We start from the raw sequence: 19,018 nt of genomic DNA, 5'->3' as shown, positions 1-19,018 counted from the left end.
AGGTTGGAGACTGGGGTGCACAAGGATTGTAGCAGAGAGCAGAGTTTGGAAACTGCGATGCAGAAGGACTATTGCAGAGAGCAGTTCTTGGAAACTGGCATGCAGAAGGATCGTTGCAGCGAGCAGAGGTTCCAGTCTGGGGAGCAGAAGGATCATTGCAGAGAGCATATGTGGGAGACTGGGGTGCAGTCGGACTGTTACAGATAGCAGACGTTGGAGACAGAGGTGCGGAAGGATTGTTACAGAGAGCAGAGATTGGAGACTGGGGTGCAGAAGGACAATTACAGAGAGCAAGGGATGGAGACTGAGGTTCAGAAGTTCTTTTACAGGAGCAGAGGTTGGAGACTGAGGTGTAGAAAGGTCGATACAGAGAGAAGAGTTTGGAGACTGGGGTGCAGAAAGACTGTTACAGAAAACAGAGGTTGGAAATTGCGGAGCAGATGGACCGTTACAAATAGAAGAGGTTGGAGACTGCGATACAAAAGGACTTTTACAGAGAGCAGAGTTTGGAGACTGGATAGAAGAAGGATCGTTGCAGAGAGTAGAGAGTGGAGACTGGGGTGCAGAAGGACTCTTACAGAGAGCACAGTTTTGAGACAGGGGTGCAGAAGAATTGTTGCAGACAGCAGAGTTTGAAGACTTGGGTGCATAAGGACTTTGGCAGAGAGCAAAGTTTAGAGACTGTGGTGCAGAAAGACTGATACAGAGATCAGAGGTTGGAGACTGGGGTGCAGAAGAATGGTTTCAGAGAGCAGAGGTTAGAAACTAAGGTGCAGAAGGATCGTTACACAGAGCAGAGTTTGGTTACTGGAGTGTAACAGGACTGCTGCAGAGAGCAGAGTTTGGAGACTGTTGAAAAGGACTGATACAGAGAGCAGATGTTGGAGACTGGGGTGCAGAAGTACTCTTGCAGAGAACAGAGTGTGGAGACTGGGGATCAGAAGAATCATTGCAGAGAGCAGAAGTTGGAGACTGAGTTGCAGAAGGATTGTTACAGAGAGCGGAGGTTGGAAACTGGGGTGCAGAAGGACTGTTGCAGAGAGCAGTGGTTGGAGACTGAGGTTAACAATGATCGTTGCAGAGAGAAGAGGTTGGAAACTGGGTTGCAGAAGTCCTGTTACAGAGAGCAGAAATTGGAGACTGGGTGCATAACGCCTGTTACAAAGAGCAGAGTTTGGAGACTGGGGTGCAAAAAAAACTGTTAAAGATAGCACAAATTCGAGACTGGGTTGCAAAAGGATCTTACAGAGAGCATTTTGTAGACTGAGGTTCAGAAGGACTGTTACATACAGCAGAGTTTGGAAACTCGGTTGCAGAAAGATTTTTGCAGAGACCCGAGTTTTCAGACTGAGGTGCAGAAGGACTGTGTCAGAGAGCAGATGTTGGATCTTGGGGTGCAGAATGACTGAAACAGAGAGCAGCGTTTGGAGACTGGGGTGCAGAAGGATTGTTGCAGAGAGCAGAGATTGGAGACTAGGGTTTAGAAGGACTCTTACAGAGAGAAGATTTTGGAGACTGAGGTTCAGAAGGATCGTTGCAGTGAGAATATGTTGGAGACTGGGGTTCAGAAAGCCTCTTACAGAGAGCAGAATTTGGAGACGGGGGTGCAGAAGACCTGTTACAGAGAGCAGAGGTTGGAGACTGGGGTGCAGAAGGCCTGTTACAGAGAGCAGAGTTTGGGGACTGGGTTGCAGAAGACTGTTACAGAGAGCAGCGTTTGGAGAATGGGTTGCAGAAAGATCTTACAGAGAGCAGAGGTTGGAGACTGAGGTGCAGAATGACTTTTACAGAGAGTAGAGGGTGGAGACAGGGTTGCAGAAAGAGTGTTACACAGAACAGAGTTTGGAGATTGGGGTGCAGAAGAAATGTTACTGCAAGCAGTGGTTGGAGACAGGGGTGCAGAAGGACTGTTTCAGAGAGCAAAGTTTGGAGAGTGAGGTGCAGAAGGACTGTTACAAAGAGCAGATTTTGGAAACTGGGATGTATAAGGACCCTTGTAGAAAGGAGAGGTTGGAGCCAGGGGATAAGAAGGATTGTTGCAGAGAGCAGATGTTGGATACTGGGGTGCAGAAGGACTACTAAAGAGAGCAGAGGTTGGAGACTGAGGTACAGAAAGATCATTTCTGAGTGCAGAGGTTTGAGACTGGGGTGCAGATGGACTGTTACAGATTTCAGAACTTGGAGACTTAGGTGCAGAAGGACTTTTACACAGAGGAGAGGTTCGAGACTTGGGTGCAAAAGGATTCTCACAGAGAGCAAATGATGGAGACTGGGGTGCAGAAGGATCGTTGCAGAGAGCAGAGGTTGGAGACTGGGGTGCAGCAGGACAGTTACAGAGAGAACAGGTTGGAGACTTGGGTGCAGAAGGACTGTTGCAGAGAGCAGAGGTTGAAGACTGAGGTTCAGAAGGATCCTTGCAAAGAAAAGAGGTTAGAGACTGTGGTGAAGAAAGACTGTTACAGAGAGCAGAGATTCGAGATTGGGGTGCAGAAGAACTGTTACAGAGAGCAGAGGTTGGAGACTGGGGTGCAATAAGCATGTTCCAAAGAGCAGCGGTTGGAGACTGAGGTGCAGAAGGACTGTTACAGAGAGCAAAGGTTGCAGACTGAGGTGAAGATCGATTGGTACAGACAGAAGAGTTTGGAGACTAGGTGTAGAAGGACTGTTACAGAGTGCAGAGGTTGGAAACTCTTTTGCAGAAGCATCGTTGCAGAGAGCAGAGGTTGGAAACTGAGTTGCAGAAGTATCATTGCAGAGAGCAGAGGTTGGAGACTGAGGTGCAGAAGAAACGTTATAGAGAGCAGTTGTTTAAGACTGGGGTCAGAAAGACAGTTACATAGAGCACAGTTTGGAGACTGGGGTGCAGAAGAACTGTTGCAGTGAGCAGAGATTGGAGACTACGGTACAGAAGTACTGTTACAAAGAGCAGAGTGTGGAGACTGGGGTGCAGAAAGAATGTCACTTAGAGCAGACTTAGGAAACTGGGGTGCATAAGGATTTTACAGAGAGCAGAGCCTGGAGACTGGGGTCAGAAGGACTGTTGCAGAGAGCAGAGGTTGGAGACTGAGGTGCAGAAGGATCGCTACAGAGAGCAGAGTTTGGAGACCGGGGTGCAGTAGGATAGTTACAGAGATCACAGGTTGGAGACTGGGGTTCAGAAGAAATGTTGAAGAGAACAGTGGTTGGAGACTCGGGTGCAGAAGGACTGTTGCAGAGAGCAGATGTTGGAGACTGGTGTGTAGAAGGACTTTTGCACAGAAGAGAGTTTGGAGACTGAGGTGCAGAAGGACTGTTAAAGAGAGCAGAGGTTTTAGACTGGGGTGCAGAACAACTGATACGGAAAGTAGAGATTGGAGACTGGGGTGCAGGACTGTTACAGAGAGCAGATTTTGTAGCCTGGGGTGCAGAAGTACTGCTTCAGAGAACAGAGGTTGGATACTGGGGTGCAGAAGGGCCGTTGCAGAGAGATGAGATTGCAGACTGAGGTGCAGAATGGCTGTTACAGAGAGCAAAGTTTGGAGAACGGGGTGCAGAAGGATCTTACAGAGAGCAGAGGTTGGAGACTGAGGTGCAGAAGGCCTGTTGCAGAGAGCAGATGTTTGAGACTGGGGTGCAGAATGATTGTTACAGATAGCACAGTTTGGAGACTGGGGTTTAGAAGGATTATGGCAGAGAGCAGACGTTTCAGAATGAGGCTTAGAAAGACTGTTACAGAGAGCAGAGGTTGGATTCTCAGGTGCAGAAGGACAGTTTCAGAAAGCAGAGGTTGGCAATTGGGGTGCAGAAGTACCGTAATAGAGAGTAGAGTTTGGAGACTGTGGTACAGAAGGGCTGTTACAAGGAGCAGACGTTAGAGGGAGAGGTGCAGAAGGATTGTTACCGAGAGCAGAGATTTGAGACTGGGGTGCAGAAAGACCATTACAGAGAGCAAAAGATGGAGACTGAGGATCAGAAGGACTTTTACAGAGAGCAGAGGTTGGAGACTGAGGTGCAGAAAAATCGTTGCAGAGAGAAGAGTTTGGAGACTGGGGTGAAGAACGAGTGTTACAGAGAGCAGAGTTTGGAGATTGGGGTGCAGAAGAACTGTTACTGAGAGCAGAGGTTGGAGACAGGGGTGCAGAAGGACTGTTTCAGAGAGCAGAGTTTGGAGAGTGAGGTGCAGAAGGACTGTTACAGAGAGTTGATTTTGAAAACTGAGATGTAGACTGACGATTGCAGAGAGCAGAGGTTGGAGCCTGGTTAGAAGAAGGATCATTGCAGAGAGCAGATGTTGGAGACTGGGTGCAGAAGGACTATTAAAGAGAGCAGAGCTTGGAGACTGAGGTGCAGAAGGATTGTTACAGATTGCAGAACTTGGAGGCTTTGGTGAAGAAAAACTTTTACAGACAGGAGAGATTTGAGATTGAGGTGCAAAAGGATTCTTACAGAGAGCAGAGAATGGAGACTGGGGTGCAGAAGGATCGTTTTAGAGAGTAGAGGTTGGAGAATGAGTTGAAGAAGGATCGCTACAGAGAGCAGAGTTTGGAGACTGGGGTGCAACAGGACAGTTACAGATAGCACAGGTTGGAGACTTGGGTGCAGAAGAAATGTTGCAGAGAGCAGAGGTTAAAGACTGGGGTGCAGAAGTACTGTAGCAGAGAGAAGAGTTTGGAGACTGGGGTGCAGAAAAACTGTTGCAGAGAGCAGTTGTTGGAGACTGGAATGCATCATTGCAGAGAGCAGAGGTTGGTGACTGCGGTTTAGAAGCACTGTTGCAGAAAACAGAGGTTGGAGACTGAGGTGCAGAAGGATAGTTGCAGAGAGAAGAGGTGGGAGACTGGCGTGCAGACGGCCTGTTACAGAGAGCAGAGTTTGAAGACTGGGGTGCAGAAGACCTGTTGCAGAGAGCAGAGGTTGGAGACTTGGGTGCAAAAGGATTGTTACAGATAGCACAGTTTGGAGACTGGGGTGCAGAAGGATTGTTGCAGACAGCAGAGGTTTCAGACTGTGGCTTAGAAGTACTGTTACAGAGAGCAGAGGTTGGAAACTGAGGTGCAGAAGGACTGTTACAAAAAGCAGAGGTTCGCAATTGAGGTGCAGAAGGAACATTATAGAGAGAAGAGTTTGGAGACTGCAGTACAGAAGAACTGTTAGAGAGAGAAGAGTTAGGAGACTTTGGTGCAGAAGGATATTATAGAGAGTAGAGTTTGGAGACTGCGGTACAGAAGGGCTGTTACAGAGAGCAGACGTTGGTGACTGAGGTGCAGAAGGATTTATACAGAAAGTAGAGGTTGGAGACTGGGATACAGAAGGACCATTACAGAGAGTAAAATTTGGAGACTGAGGTGCAGTAGGACTTTAAGGGAGAGCAGATGTTGGATACTGGGGTGCAGAAGGACTGTAACAGAGAGGAAGGGTTGGAGAAAAGGATGCAAAAGAATCTTAGTGAGAGCAGATTCTGGAGACTGGGGTGCAGAAGGACTGTTGCAGAGAGCAGAGAATGGTGACTGAGGTTCAGAAGGATCGTTGCAGAGAAAAGAGTTTGGAGACTGGAGTGCAGAAAGACTGTTACAGAGAGCAGAGATTCGAGATTGGGGTGCAGAAGAACTGTTACAGTAAGAAGAGCTTGGAGACTGGGGTGCAGTAAGCCTGTTACAGAGAACAGAGTTTGGAGACTGAGGTACAGAAGGACTGTTACAGAGAGCAGAGGTTGGAGACTGAGGTGCAGAAGGATTGGTACAGAGAGAAGAATTTGGAGACTAGGTGTTTAAGGACTGTTACAGAGTTCAGAGGTTGGAAACTCTGGTGCAGAAGGATCGTTGCAGAGAGCAGAGATTGGAAACTGAGGTGCAGAAGGATCCTTGCAGAGAGCACAATTTAAAGACTGAGGTGCAGAAGGATCGTTGCAGAGAGCAGAATTTGGAGACTGAGGTGCAGAAGGATCGTTACAGAGAGAAGAGGTTGGAATCTGAGGTGCAGAACGACTGTTACAGAAAGCAGAGTTTGGCAATTGCCGTTAAGAAGGATAGTTATTGAGAGAAGAGTTTGGAGACTGCGGTACAGAAGGACTGTTAGAGACAGTAGAGTTTGGAGACTTTGGTGCAGAAGGACCGTTGTAGACAGTAGATGTTAAAGACTAGGGTGCAGAAGGACTGTTACAGAGAGCAGACGTTGGAGACTGAGGTGCAGAAGGATTGGTACAGAGAGAAGAATTTGGAGACTAGGTGTTTAAGGACTGTTACAGAGAGCAGAGGTTGGAGACTGAGGTGCAGAAGGATTGGTACAGAGAGAAGAATTTGGAGACTAGGTGTTTAAGGACTGTTACAGAGTTCAGAGGTTGGAAACGCTGGTGCAGAAGGATCGTTGCAGAGAGCAGAGATTGGAAACTGAGGTGCAGAAGGATCCTTGCAGAGAGCACAATTTAAAGACTGAGGTGCAGAAGGATCGTTGCAGAGAGCAGAATTTGGAGACTGAGGTGCAGAAGGATCGTTACAGAGAGAAGAGGTTGGAATCTGAGGTGCAGAACGACTGTTACAGAAAGCAGAGTTTGGCAATTGCCGTTAAGAAGGATAGTTATTGAGAGAAGAGTTTGGAGACTGCGGTACAGAAGACTGTTAGAGACAGTAGAGTTTGGAGACTTTGGTGCAGAAGGACCGTTGTAGACAGTAGATGTTAAAGACTAGGGTGCAGAAGGACTGTTACAGAGAGCAGACGTTGGAGAATGAGGTTCAGATTGACTGTTACAGAGAGCAAAGTTTGGAAAATGGGGTGCAGAAGGATCTTACAGAGAGAAGAGGTTGGAGAATATGCTGCAGAAGGACTGTTGCAGAGAGCAGACGTTAGAGACTGAGGTGTGGAAGTCCTGTTACAGAGAGCAGAGGTTAGAGACTTGCATGCAGAAGGACTGTTACAGAGAGCAGAGGTTGGATACAGGGGTGCAGAAGCATCTTACAGAGAGCAGAATTTGGGGACTGAAGTGCAGATGGACTGTTGTAGAGAGCAGATTTTGGAGACTGGGGTGAAGAAGGCCTTCTACAGAGAGCAGAGTTTGGACACTGGAGTGCAGAAGGCCTGTTACAGAGAGGAGAGGTTTGAGACTGGGGTGAAGAAGGACTGTTATAGAGAGCAGAATTTGGAGACTTTGTTGCTGAAGGATCTTATGGAGAGAAGAGTTTGGAGACTGAGGTTCAGGTGGACTGTTACAGAGAGCAGTGGTTGTAGACTGAGGTGCAGAAGGACCGTGCAGAGAGGAGAGGTGTCAGACTGAGGTGCAGAAGTCTTGTTACATAGAGCAGAGGTTGAAGACTGAGGTGCAGAAGGATTGTTACAGAGAGCAAAGTTTGGAGACTGGGGTGCAGAAGGACTGTTGCAGAGAGCAGAGGTTGGAGACTGGGGTGCAGACAGACCGTTACAGAAAGCAGAGTTTGAAGACTGAAGTATAGAAGGACTGTTGCAGAGAGCAGAGTTTGGAGACTTGGGTGCAGAAGGACTTTTGAAGAGAGCAGAGATTGGAGACTGAGTTGCAGAAGTCCTGTTACATAGAGCAGAGGTTTGAGAGTGGGGTGCAGAAGGATCGTTACAAAAAGCAGAGCTTGGAGACAGGGGTTCAGAAGGATCTTACAGAGAGCAGATGTTGGAGACTGAGGTGCAGGGGGACTGTTACCGAGAGCAGAGGTTGGATACTGGGGAGCCGAAGGATTGTTGCAGAGAGCAGAGTTTGGAGACTGGCGTGTAGAAGTCCTGGTACAGAGAGGAGATGTTGGAGACTGGGGTGCAGAAGGACTGTTATAAAGTGCAGTGTTTGGAGACTGGGTTGTTGAAGGATCTTACATAGAGCAGAGATTGCAGACTGACGTGTAGCTTGACTTTTACAGAGAGCAGTTGTTGAAGACTGGGTGCAAAAGGATCGTGCATAGAGCAGAGGTTTCAGACTGAGGTGCAGAAGGACTGTTACAGAGAACAGAGGTTGGAGACTGAGGTGTAGAAGGAGTGTTTCAGAGAGCAGAGCTTGGAGACTCAGGTGCAGAAGGACTGTAACATAAAGCAGAGTTTTGAAATTGGGCTGCAGAAGGACTTTTACAGATAGCAGAGGTTGGAGACTGCACTATGGGATTGTTATCGAGAGCAGATGTTGGAGACTGGGGTGCAGAAGGACTCTTACATAGAGTACAGGTTAGAGTCTGAGGTGCAGAAGGATAGATACAGAGAACAGAGGTTCGAGACTGGGGTTCAGACATACTGATACAGAAAGCAGAGGTTGGAGACTGTGGTGTAGAAGGACCGTTACGAAGAGCAGAGGTTGGAGACTGCAGTACAGAAGGACTGTTACAGAGAGCAGATCTCTGAGACTGGGGAGCAGAAGGACTGTTGCAGAGGACAGAGGTTGAAGACTGGGTTGGAGAAGGAATGTTACAGAGAGCAGAGTTTGGAAACTGGAGTGCAGAAGGATCTTACAGAGAGCAGAGCTTGATGACTGTGGTGCAGAAGGATTGTTGCAGAGAGCAGACATTGGAGACTGGGTTCTAGAAAGATCGTTGCAGAGAGCAGAGTTTGGAGACTGGGGTGCGGAAGTACTGTTGCAGAGAGCAGATGTTGGAGAATGGGGTGGAGAAGAATCCTCATAGAGAGAAATGTTTGGAGACTGTTGTGCAGAAGGACTGTTACAGAGTGCAGAGTTTAAATACTTGGTTGCAAAAGGATCTTACAAAGAGCAGATTTGGGAGACTTAGGTGCAGAAGGACTGTAAGGAGAGCAGAGGTAGGAGACTGGGGTGCAGAAGTTGGATCATTGCAGAGAGCTGATGTTGGAGACTGGGGTGCAGAAAGATGGTTTCAGAGAGGAGATTTTGGAGACTGAGGTTCAGAAGGCCAGCTACAGAGAGAAGAGTTTGGAGACTGACGTGCAGAAGGCCTGTTACAGGAGAGGTTGAAGACTGAGGTGCAGGTGGACTGTTACAGAGAGCAGTGGTTGGAGACTGGGGTGCAGAAGGACTGTTACAGAGAGAAGAGTTTGGAGACTTAGGTGCAGAGGATTGTTAAAGAAAACAGAGGTTGGAAATTGGGGTGCAGAAGGAATGTTACAGAGAGCACAGGTTGGAGAATGAGGTGAAGAAGGATAGATACAGAGAGCAGAGTTTTGAGACTGAGGTTCAGAAGGCCTGCTACAGAGAGCAGAGTTTGGAGACTGAGGTGCAGAAGGACTGTTACAGAAAGCAGAGTTTGGAAATTGGGATGCAGAAGAACCATTACAGATACCAAAGTTTGGAGACTTTAGTATAGCAAAACTGTTACAGAGCTCAGAGGTTGGAGACTGGGGTGCAGAAAGACTGTTGCAGAGAGCAGAGGTTGGAGACTGGGTCTAGAAGGATCTTGCCGAGATTAGGGTTAGGAGACTGGGGTGCAGAAGGAGTGTTACAGAGTTCAGAGGTTGGATACTGGAGTTCAGATGGATCTTACAGAGAGCAGAGGTTGGAGACTGGGGTTCAAATTGACTGTTCCAGAGAGTAGAGCTTGGAGACTGGAGTACAGAAGGACTCTTACAGAGAGCAGAGTTTGGAGACTGGGGTGCAGAAAGATCTTACAGAGAGGAGAGGTTTGAGACTCGGGTGCAGACGAACTGTTGCAAGGAGCAGATGTTTGACACTGGGGTGCAGAAGCATCGTTGCAAAGAGAAGGGGTTGAAGACTGGAATGCAGAAGGCCTGTTACAGAGAGCAGAGTTTGGAGACTAAGGTGCAGAAAGCCTGTTACAGACAACAGAATTTGGAGACTTGGGTTCAGAAGAACCATTACTGAGAGCAGAGGTTGGAGATTGCAGTGCAGAAGGACTGTTACACAGAGCAGAGTTTGGAGACTGGGGAGCAGAAAGAATTTTGTAGAGAACAGAGGTTGGAGACTGGGATGCTACAGGATCTTTGCAGAAAGAAGAGGTTGGAGACTGGAATTGAGAAGGAATGTTGTAGAGAACAGAGTTTGGAAACTGGTGTGCAGAAGGATCTAAAAGAGAGCAGAGTTTGGAAACTGGAGTGCAGAAGGAGTGTTGCAGAGATCAGACTTTGGAGACAGAGGTGCAGAAAGATTGTTACAGAGAGCAGAGCTTGGAGACTGAGGTGCAGAAGATTGTTGCAGAGAGCAGAAGTTGGAGACTGAGGTTCAGAAGGACTGTTATAGAGAGTAGAGGTTGTAGATATGGGTTCAAGAGGTCTGATACAGAGAGCAGAGGTTGGAGACTGGGGTGCAGAAGGACTATTGCACAGAACAGAGGTTAGAGAATGGGGTGTAGAAGGACTTTTGCAGAGAGCAGAGGTTTTGAGACTGAGGTGCAAAAGGACTGTTACAGAGAGCAGAGGTTGGAGACTGGGGTGCAGAAGAACTGTTACAGAGAGCAGAGTTTTTAGAAAAGGTTGCACAGGGATCTTATAGAGAGCAGAGGTTGTAGACCAAGGTGCAGCAGGACTGTTACAGAGAGCAGAGGTTGGAGACTTGGGTGCAGAAGGATCGTTTCAGAGAACAGAGTTTTCAAACTGAGGTGCAGAAGGATTTTGCAGAGAGCACATGTTGGAGACTGGGGTGCAGAAGGACTGTTGCAGAGAGCAGTGGTTGGAGACTGGGGTGCAGAAGGATAGTTGTAGAGAGCAGAGGTTGGAGACTGGGGTGCAGAAGAATTGTTGTAGAAAAAAGATGTCAGAGAGTGGATTGCAGAAGGCCTGTTACAGAGAGCAGCGTTTCGTGAAGGGGTGCAGAAGTACTTTTACAGAGAGTTGAGTTTTGAGAATGATTTGCAGAAGGACCGTTACTGAGAGCGGAGTTTGGAGACTGTGTTGAGAAGGACTGATGCAGAGAGCAGAGGCTGGACATAGGGTGTAGAAGTACTGTTGCCGAGAGCACAGGTTTGAAATTTGGGTGCAGAAGCACTGTTGCAGACAGTAGAGATTCTAGACTGCCTTTATGTAGGACTGTTACAGAGCAGAGTTTTGAGACTTTGGTGCAGAAGAACTGTTGTGGAGAGCAGATGTTGGAGACTGGGGTGCAGAAGGACTGTTGCATAGAGTAGAGTTTATAGACTGAAGTGCAGAAGGACTGTTACAGAGAGCAGAGTTTGGAGATTGGGGTGCAGATGGACTGATACAGAAAGCAGAGTTTGGAGTCTCCGGTGCAGAAGGACTGTTGCAGAGAGCAGAGGTTGGAGAATGGGGTGCAAAAGGCCTGATACACAGAGCAGAGGTTGGAGACTGGGGTGCAGAAGGACTGTTACAGACAGCAGAATTTGGAGATAGGGTTGCAGAAAGATCTTACAGATAGAAGAGTTTGGAGACTGTGGTACAGCAGGACTGTTACAGAGAGCAGAGTTTGGAGACTGGGTTGCAGAACGATCGTTGCAGTGAACAGATTTTTCAGACTGAGGTGCAGAACGACTGTTGCAGAGAGCAGATATTGGAGACTGGGGTGCAGAAGGACTTTTGCAGAGAGCAGAGTTTGGAGACTGGGGTGCAGAAGAATCATTGTAGCGAGCAGAGGTTTGAGACTGGCGTGCAAAAGGACTGTTACAAGAAAAGAGGTTGGACAAGGGGTGCAGAAGGACAGTTACAAAGGGCAGAGTTTACAGACTGGGTTGCAGAAAGATCTTAAAGAGAGCAGATGTTTGAGACTAAGGTGCAGAAGGACTGTTACAGATAGTAGAGTTCAGAGACTAAGGTGCCGAAGGACTGTTGCAGATAGCAGAGGTTGGAGACTGGGTGTAGAAGGACTGTTGCAGGGACAAGAATTTGAGACAGCGGTTCTGAAGGACTGTTGCAGAGAGCAGAGTTTGAAGACTGAGATGCAGAAGGACTTTTTCAGAGAGCAGATGTTGGAGACTTAGGTGCAGAATGATTGTTACAGAGAGCAGAGTTTGGATACTGGGGTTCAGAAGGACTATTTCAGAGATCAGAATTTGGGAACTGAGGTGAAGAAGTCTCTTTGCAGAGAGCACAGTTTTCAGACTGAGGTGCAGAAGTACTGTTGCAGAGAGCAGATTTTGGAGACTAGGGTGAAGAAGGTTCGTTGCAGAGAGAAGCGGTTGGAGACTAAGGTGCAGAAGGACTGTTGCAGATAGCAGAGGTTTGTTCTGGGGTGTAGAAGGACTGTTGCAGGAACAAGAATTTGAGACAGCGGTTCTGAAGGACTGTTGCAGAGAGAAGAGTTTGGAGACTGAGAAGCAGAAGTACTGTTACAGAGAGTAGAGGTTGGAGACTGAGGTACAGAAGGATTGTTACAGATAGTATAGTTTGAAGACTGGGGTGCAGAAGGACTGTTGCAGATAGCAGAGGTTGAAGAATGGGGTGTAGTAGGACTTTTGCAGGCAGCAGAGATTGGATACTGGGGTGCAGAAAGACTTTTGCAGAGACCAGAATTTGGAGACAGAGGTACAGAAGGACTTTTAAAGAGAGCAGAGGTTGGAGACTGGGGTGCAAAAGGATCATTGCAGAGAGCAGAGTTTGGAGACTGGGGTGCAGAAGGACTGTTTCAGACAGCAGTGGTTTGAGACCGGGGTGCAGAAGGACTGTTACAGAGAGTAGAGTTTTGAGACTGAGGTGCAGAAGGTTCGATGCAGAGAGCTGAGTTTGGAAACTGAGGTGCAAAAGGACTGTTGCAGAGAGCAGAGGTTGGAGACTGAGGTGCAAAAGGACTGTTACAGAGAGTAGAGGTGGGAGATTTGGGTGCATAAGGCCTTTTACAGAGAGCAGAGGTTGGAGACTGGGGTGCAGAAGGTTCATTGTAGAGAGCAAAATTTTGAGACTGGTGCAGAAGGATTGATTTAAAGAACAGAGGTCGGAGACTGGGGTGCAGAAGTATTGTTGAGGAGAGCAGAGTTTGGAGACTGGGTTGCAGAGGGACTGTTGCAGAGAGCAGAGGCTGGACACTGGGGTGTAAAAGGACTGTAGTGGAGAGCACAGGTTCACATTGGGGTGCAGAAGGACTGTTTAAGAGAGAAGAGGTTGGAGACTGGGTTACAGAAGGACTGTTACAGAGGCAGATGTTGAAGATTTGGTGGAGAAGGTCTGTGGCAGAGAGAAGATGTTGGAGATTGGGGTGCAGAAGGACTGTAGCAGAGACCAGAGTTCGTAGACTGAGGTGAAGAAAGACTCTTACAGAGAGCAGGTGTTGAAAATTGTCGTGCAGATGGACTGATACAGTAAGCAGAGTTTGGAGACTGGGGTGCAGAAGGATTGTGGCAGAGAGCAGAGTTTGTAGACTGAGGTGCAGAAGCACTGTTACAGAGAGTAGAGGTTGCAGAATGGGGTGCAAAAACCTGTTACAGAGAGCAGAGTTTGGAGACTGGGGTGCAGTAGGACTGTTACAGAGTGCAGATTTTTGAGATTTGGGTGCAGAAGGATCCTTGCTGAGAACAGAGATTTGAGACTGAGGTGCAGAAGGACTGTTGCAGAGAGCAGAGTTTGGAGACTGTGGTGCAGAAGGATTGTTACAGAAAGCAGAGATTGGAGACTAGGGTGCAGAAGGACCGTTACATAGAGCAGATTTTTTATAGTGCACTACAGGAGGACTCTTACAGAGAGTAGAGTTTGGAGACTGAAGTGGAGAAGGACTGTTGCAGAGAGCCGAGGAAGTTGACTGGGGTGCAGAAGTATCCTTGGGGAGAGCAGAGAATTGATACTGGTGTGCAGAAGGACTGTTACAGAGAACAGAGTTTGGAGAAGGGGTGCAGAAGGAATTTAGCACGGAGCAGAGGTTTGAGACTTTGTTGCAGAAGGACTGTTGCAGACAGCAGAGTTTGGAGACTGAGGTGCAGAAGGACTGTTACAGAGAGCAGAGGTTGAAGACTGGGGTGCAGATGGACTGATACAGAAAGCAGAGGTTAGAGACTGGGGTGCAGAAGGACCGTTACAGAGAGCAGATTTTCGAGACTACACTACAGGAGGACTGTTACGGAGTGCAGAGGTTGGAGACTGGGGTGGATAATGACTGTTTCGGAGTGCAGAGTTTGGAGACTGTGGTGCACAAGGATCGTTTCAGAGAGCAGAGTTTTTAGACTGAGGTGCAGAACGACTGTTGCAGAGAGCAGATGTTGGAGACCGGGGTGCAGAAGGACTTTTTCAGAGAGCAGATGTTGGAGGCTGGGGTGCAGAAGGATTGTTACAGAGAGAAAAGGTTGGATACTGGGGTTCAGAAGGACTGTTGAAGAGATCAGATTTTGGGAACTGAGGTGAAGAAGAATCGTTTCAGAGAGCAGAGTTTTCAGACTGAGGTGCAGAAGGACTGTTGCAGAGAGCAGATGTTGGAGACTGGGGTGTAGTAGGTTCGTTGCAGAGAGCAGAGGTTAAAGACTAAGGTGCAGAAGAACTGTTGCAGACAGCAGAGGTTGGAGACTGAAGTGTAAAAAGAATGTTGCAGGGAAAAGAATTTGAGACAGCGGTTCTGAAGGACTGTTGCAGAGAGCAGAGTTTGGAGACTGAGATGCAGAAAGAGTGTTACAGAAAGTATTGGTTGGAGACTGAGGTACAGAAGGATTGTTGCAGAGAGCAAATTTTGGAGAATGAGGTGCAGAAGGGCTGTTGCAGATAGCAGAGTTTGGAGACAGGGGTGTAGAAGGACATTTGCAGGCAGCAGAGGTTGGAGATTGGGGTGCAGAAAAACTTTTGTAGAGAGCAGAGTTTGGAGACTGAGGTACAGAAGGACTGTTACAGAGAGCAGAGTTTGGAGACTGGGGTGCAGAAGGACTGATACAGAAAGTAGAAGTGTTAGACTGGAGTGCAGAAGGATCCTTACAGAGAGCAGAGTTTGGAGATACTAGTACAGAAGGAATGTCACAGATAGCAGAGATTGGAGACTGGGGTGAAGAAGGACTGTTTCAGAGAGTAGTTGTTGGGTACTGGGGTGCAGAAGAACTGTTGCAGAGAGCAGAATTTGGAGACTGAGTTGCAGAAGAATTGTTTCAGGGAGCAGATTTTGGAGACTTAGGTGCTGAAGGACACTTGCAGAAAACAGAGGTTGGAGAATGGGGTGCAGAAGGACAGTTGCAGAGAGCAGAGTTTGGAGACTGCAGTACAGAAGGACTGTTGAGAGGTGAGATGAAGAAGGACTGTTACAGAAAGCAGAGTTTGTAGACTTGGGTGCAGAAGTATCATTGCGCATTGCAGAGTTTACAGACTGAGGTGAAGAAGGACTGTTTCAGATAGCAGATGTTGGAGACTGGGGTGCAGAAAGACTTTTGCAGAGAGCTGAGGTTGGAGACTGGGTTGCAAAAGGATAGTTGCAGAGAGCAGAAGTTGGAGACTGGAGTGCAAAACGATTTTTAAAGAGAGGAGAGTTTCGAGAATGGGGTGCAGAAGGACGATTGCAGAGAGTAGAGTTTGGGTAATGATGTACAGAAAAATTGTTACAGAGAACAGAAGTTGGAAACTGGGGTGCAGAAGCACTGTAGCAGAGAGCAGAGGTTGGAGACTGGGGTGTAGAAGGACTGTTGCAGAGAGCAGACATTGAAGACTGGGATGCGGAAGGATCGTTGCAGAAAGCAAATGTTAGATACTGGGTTATAATAAGACGTTTGCAGAGAGCAGAGGTTAGAGACTGGGGTGCAGAAGGACTGTTGCAGAGAGCAGTGGTTGGAGACGGAGATGGAGAAGGATCATTGCAGAGAGAAGAGGTTGGAGACTGGGGTGCATTAGGCCTGTTACAGAGAGCAGAGTTTGGAGACTGTGGTGCAGAAGACCTGTTACAGAAAACAGAGGTTGGAGACTGGTGTGCCGATGGATTGTTACAGATAGCAGAGAATGGAGAATGAGGTGCAGAAAGATTGTTACAGAGAGCAGAGATTGGAGACTGTAGTGCAGAAGGACTCTTACAGAGAGCAGAGGTTGGAGACTGGGGTTCAGAAGGATCATTGTGGAGAGCAGAGGTTGGAGTATGAGGGTCAGAAAGATCGTTGAAGAGAGCAGAGGTTTCAGACTGTGGTGCAGAAATATCGTTACAGAGAGCAGAGGTTGGATACTGGGGTGCAGAAGGACAGTTACAGAGAGCACCGATTGAGACTGGGGTGCAGAAAAAATGTTGCAGAGAGCAGAAGTTGGAGACTGGGTTGCAGAAGGACTCTTACTGAATGCAGAGGTTGGAGACTTGGTGCAGAAGAAGTGATACAGAAAGCTGACGTTGGAGACTGGGGTGCAGAAGGACCGTTACAAAGAGCAGAGTTTTGAGACTGAGGTACAGAAGGACTCTTACAGAGAGCAGAGTTAGGATACTGGTGTGCAAAAGGACTGATCCAGAAAGCATAGGTTAGAGAATGGGGTTCAGAAGGCCTGTTACAGAGACCAGCGGATGGAGACTGAGGTGCTGAAGGTTCATTACAGAGAGCAGAGGTTGGACACTGAGGTGCAGAAGTACTGTTACAGAGAAAAGCGTTTGGAGACTTGGGTGCAGAAGGATTCTTAAAGAGAGCAGAGGAAGGAGACTGGGGTGCAGAAGGACAGTTGCAGAGAGCAGAGGATGGAGACTGAGGTGAAGAAGTATCGTTGCAGAGAGAAGAGGTTGAAAACTGGGTTGCAGAAGGCCTGTTACAGAGTGCAGAGTTTGGAGAGTGGGGTGCAGAAGGTTTGTTACAGAGAGCAGAGGTTGGAGACTAAGGTTCAGAAGAATCGTTTCAGAGAGCAGAGGTTGAAGTTTAGGGTGAAGAAGGACCGTTACAGATTGCAAAACTTAAAGATTGAGGTGGAGAAGGATCTTGCAGAGAGCAGAGGTTGAAGACTGAGGTGCAGAAGGATAGCTACAGAGATCAGAGTTTGGAGACTGGGGTGCAGCAGGACAGTTACAGAGAGCACAGTTTGAAGACTGGGGTGCAGAAGAAATGTTGCAGAGAGCAGAGTTTTGAGACTGGGGTGAAGAAAAACTGTAGCGGAGAGCAGAGGTTGGAGACTGGAGTGCAGAAGGACTGTTGCAGAGAGCAGAAGTTGGAGACTGGGATGCAAAAGGATCCTTGCAGAGAGCAGTGGTTGGAGACTGGAGTGTATAAGGACTGTTGCAGAGAGAAGAGCTTGGAAACTGGGGTGCAGTAGGACTGTTCCAGAGAGCAGAGGTTAGAGACTGAGGTGCAGAAGGACTGTTACAGAGAGCACAGGTTAGAGACTGAGGTGCAGAAAGATCATTTCCAAGAGCAGAGATTTGAGACTGAGGTGGAGAAAGACTTTTAGAGAGAGGAGATGTTGGAGACAGGGGTGCAAAAGTAGTATTACAGAGAGACAAGGAAGAAGACTGGTGTGCAGAAGAATCATTGCATAGAGCAGATGTTGGAGCCTGGGTTGCAGAAGGACTGATAAAGATAGCACAGTTTATAGACTGGGGTGCAGAAGGATATTATAGAGAGCAGAGTTTGAAGACTGAGGTGCAGAAGGACTGTTACAGACAGCAGAGGTTGGAGACTGAGGTGCAGAAGGATTGGTACAGAGAGAAGAGGTTGGAAACTGAGGTTTATAAGCACTGTTACAGAGAGCAGAGTTTAGAAACAGTGGTGCAGAAGGATCGTTACAGAGAACAGAGGTTGGAAACTGAGGTGCAGAAGGATTATTGCAGACAGAAGAGGTTGGAGACTGAGGTGCAGAAGGACTTGTCCCCTGCGAACTTTCTCTTCCTGTCCTCTCCCCAGCCTTAATCTTCTGGATGCCATTAGCTAGGGACGCTTCTCCCATTGTTCCCTTCCACCTCGGTGTCCCACCTCATCTCAGTCCAGCAGCAATGGGTCAGCTTGCCCCAGACCATGTTTCAGGCAGTCTTTCACATGCGTCTTTGAGAAATCAGACTCACAATAATTTTTTTGATTCTCTCCCAGGCTCCAATAACCACTGCTCAACTCCATACTTTTCTGAGATCAATTTTTTAGCTTCCAAAAAGAAGTGAAAAACTGCTATTTCTTTTATGTGTCTGGCTTATTTCACTTAATATAATGTCTCCCATGAGCTAGTTTTAAATAGAAACTGCACAACAAATTCTTTTATGTCAGATTTAAATTTTATTCTGAAGAGATAATTCGAAATGGTCACATATGTTTATGTAGGAAAATGTTCATTAATATATTTATAGAACTGGAGATGATCTGAATGTTTAGCCAAAGGGGAGAGATTAAGTTTATTTAAGAGAGATGTAAGTTTATTGATCATCTCAATAGATGCAGAAAAAGCATTTAACAAAATATAGCACCCCTACCCGTCAAAACAGTAGAAACACTAGGGACAGAAGGAACTTTGTAAAAGCATTGTAAAAGCTCTCTATGCTAAACCCAAGGCAGCATCATTCTAAGTGGAGAAAGGATAAAAGCATTCACTCTAAAAACTGGAAGAAGACAGGGTGCCCCCTCTTTCACCACTTCTATTCAACTTCATCCTTGAAATTGCCAGAGCCATTGGAAAAAAGAAAGAAATTAAAGGTATACAAATAGGTCAAGAAGAATTTAAATCTCACTCTTTGCTGATAGGATCATGTCATATTCTTAATTTTGTTATTAGAGCATAATAGTTATACATAGAATTTGGGTTGATTTGGAAAAGATCCTACGTGCATGGAATCTGATTTTCTTCATTCAGTCCCCACTCCCCATCTCCCTCCTATTCCCGCCTCCATTCTCCTTTCTCTACTGATCTTTCTTTGGGTCATTTATCTGTTAATTTCTGACTGGTGCTTTCTACATATACATACAGGTGCAGTCCCCTGTGGTAGACTTCCATGTGCACATAACATGATCTGTGTAAAGACCTTTCACATTTCCTCCCTTCCCAAATCTCTCCGCCCTCTCATTCTCTTTCTACTCCACTGATCTTTCCTGTATACTTAAGATAGCCAGTCCAACCCCACTTCATAAACTGCTTTCCTCTATTTTGCTCTGGCCCTGATAATTTCAGCATTGTACAGAAATAGTTAACTTCTGCCTTTCCGAACACACAGATCAAGATTGATGTAAAATGAGAAAAACTCTACATTGGAAAACAATGAAGGCAACACTGACTGCTTCTGCAGATGATGACTCTGCTTTGTAAATTTTTTTCTTAACATTTGCAA

This window comes from Ictidomys tridecemlineatus, unplaced genomic scaffold, assembly GCF_052094955.1.
Source record: "Ictidomys tridecemlineatus isolate mIctTri1 unplaced genomic scaffold, mIctTri1.hap1 Scaffold_1097, whole genome shotgun sequence".
Lineage (NCBI taxonomy): Eukaryota > Metazoa > Chordata > Mammalia > Rodentia > Sciuridae > Ictidomys > Ictidomys tridecemlineatus.
This window is presented reverse-complemented; position numbering follows the sequence as displayed.